The sequence below is a fragment of the Mus caroli genome, chromosome 15 (assembly GCF_900094665.2).
Source record: "Mus caroli chromosome 15, CAROLI_EIJ_v1.1, whole genome shotgun sequence".
NCBI lineage: Eukaryota > Metazoa > Chordata > Mammalia > Rodentia > Muridae > Mus > Mus caroli.
In genome coordinates, this window is record NC_034584.1 from 1,511,410 (window position 1) to 1,514,146 (window position 2,737).

Below are 2,737 nucleotides of genomic sequence, written 5' to 3' on the forward strand. Positions count from 1 at the left end.
AAAAAAAAAAAAAAAAAAAAAAAAAAAAAAAAAAAGAAAGAAAGAAATTCAGAATGCAAAAAATTCATAATTTTGAAATGCATAATTAAAAGCAAAATTAGAATTATCAGATTTAAAACTTAAGTTGATAAAAGCACAACTGGTGAATTCTAAGAATGTTAGAAGCTGTCTTGATTAAACAAGAAGAGGTAGCACACAACTATAAGAAGAAAGGCAAAGAGATGGAAACTGAATTATCATTGATGAGACTGAGGTAGTAAAAGTTAATGACGGGAATTTCAAAAGCAGGAGGAAAAGCAATAAGGAGATATTAGAAAATAATTTTTGTAGTTTCTCTGGAGTTCACTTAATGACTCCCCTAGTGAAAGAACGCATAGCCTACCCTGTGGGCAAAAATAAAGAAGAAAGCATGATGTCATTTTCAGTAGTTTTTCTCTGTATGAATATAATTTAATGAGATAGCATTACATTCGCAATTTTGTATCCTGTCATTTTGAGTTCACATACAAGATGGTGTTCTACCAGAAGGCTCAGTAAACCATTTCAGTTAATAAGATATTGAACTGTTTCCCTGGTGTTTGAAAATGACAGCTGTCTTGCTGTTAGCCCCTAGCAAATTTCCCTTGGCCCTAGCACCTGGACAACTTGAGGGAGCTATGTCTGACACTATCAGAAAGTTCCAGAATCTTATTAACCAGCGTCCAGTCTGGTAATTCAACACCTGTACTATACAAGATAATAAATATTTACACTCGTGTCATTCATATTTTAAATGATCGTGATGGCCATGCTGTGACTGTGCCATGATTTATTCAATTACCCATTTGTTATTTAAGAAACACGTTGACTTTCTTCTTTCTTTTCTTACAGTTTTGTTGAAAACAGACCTTTTTCATATGATAGTTCTGACCAGTTTCTTCTCCCTCCACTCCTTGCAGCTCCCCCTCACCTCTGCTCTCCCATGACCCACTCCCCCTCCATTTTCTCTCAGGAAAGAGAGCACTTCCAAGAGATTACATCCAAACACTACAAAACAAGAAACAACAAGACCAAAGCTGGACAAGGTAACCCATCAGGAGAAAAAGCAAGCCAAGAGCAGACAAAAGTCATAGATACGTCCGTTCCCACAATTAGGAGTTCCACAAAAATACCAAGCTGGTAGTCATAAAGCAGACATGGAAGACCTGGTGCAGACCCATGAGAGCCCCATGTTTGCTCTTCAATTGACTGGCAATAAATAAATACATAAATAAATAGAATAACAAAATGATTCCTGATGATATCCTTCAAACTCATAGATCAGTGCCTTGTCTAGTCACCATCAAAGAGGCTTCCTCCAGCAGCAGATGGGAGCAGGTGTATAAACTCACAGACAGACATTATGTATGCAGAGAGTACCTAAACTGAAGGTCTCCATCAGGTCCCTCCTTTCAGAGATGAGGAGGAGAAAAGTTTGCAGGCGTCAGAGGGATTAATACTGACCCATTTCTCTTTGTATCAATTGCACACTTTTCATTTTTAGGATTACATATAAGACATTGGATATCATTATGACATTTTCCAACAGTACGTTTTAGTACACTCTTCTCCCACTACACCTTCCTCATTCCCCTGACCTCTCAAACCTCCCCCAGTAAACACCGCTCTCCGCACCCCCTCCCCGCTCCCGACCCCGCCCCTGCCCTCTGTTTCTACTCTGATTTATATCACATGTGCATTTTTACCCTCCCCATTTTCCTAGGATCCTTTAATCCTTTTCTTTATGTCCTTTCTAGTTTTATAAGCATTATACGCACCCACTCATAAACATACATGTATACATTACAGGCTGAATCTACATATGAAAGTGAACATATGGTCTTGTTTTTTTCTGACTTTGGGTAACTTTACTTGGTTCAGTGGGTGAAACCATTTGCTGTGTGAGCATAGCACACTGAGTCTGGGTACCAGCAGCCACATAAAAGGCTGAGTGTGGTGAACTGCACTTGTAACCCTAAGACTGTGAGAATCAAGAAACAGAAAAGAATTGCTGGAGATTGCTGGCCATCAGCTGTGCCCTTCCCCCAGCCTTGAGCAGGCTGGTGCAGACCTTGTTTTACCACAGTCAGCTAGCTCACCTAGGATGGAGTCTTCTGACCTAAGTGAAGTCTATTGTTCTGAAACATCTGCAGCTTCCAGCAAGAAGCCACTACCTGCTGAGTAGCTAAGCTTGTCTTCCCGAGGAGTTCCTGACAAATAGACAAGATCCTGGCAAAGTGGGGGATGCCCCCCCCCATTTAAATTTCAGACCTTAGAATTAAACATTGAGCCTTGATCAGAGAACTTTGCCTTGGCTTGTTATTTCTTTCTTCCCATCCATCCCCAGCTTTCCTTTCAGGAACCCAGTAACCTGTGTCCACTGGAGGCTACAATCAGCCTAAGTTCAGAGAGAACCTGTCTCAAAGACATAAGGTAGAAATAAACAGAGTTGGAGGCTGGGGTGGGGGAGCTACCCAGTTTTTGTTATTTTCATCTTAAATAAACTTTCATTTGACACCATTGTTCCATTCCAAATAACTTAGAAAATAACATCTTTTCATAGTTCAAGAGCCTATACTCTTCAGTATTTCAAATATTCCTTCTAAAGAGTGATGTTTTCATGTTCAACATCCTTAATCATCAGGGAAATGCAAATCAAAACAACCCTGAGATTCCACCTCACACCAGTCAGAATGGCTAAGATCAAAAATTCAGGTGA

At 39.8% G+C, this 2,737-nt stretch overlaps 1 long non-coding RNA gene across 1 annotated transcript in view; it reads right to left on the reverse strand.

The window, feature by feature from the left end:
* Nucleotides 1–2,318, reverse strand: part of LOC110310602 — a 274,028-nt gene extending 271,710 nt beyond the window's left edge. The window contains exon 1 of the long non-coding RNA XR_002379853.1: nt 2,118–2,318. This is a non-coding gene — a long non-coding RNA (uncharacterized LOC110310602). The remainder of the gene's footprint in view (nt 1–2,117) is intronic.
* Nucleotides 2,319–2,737: the final 419 nt, after the last annotated feature.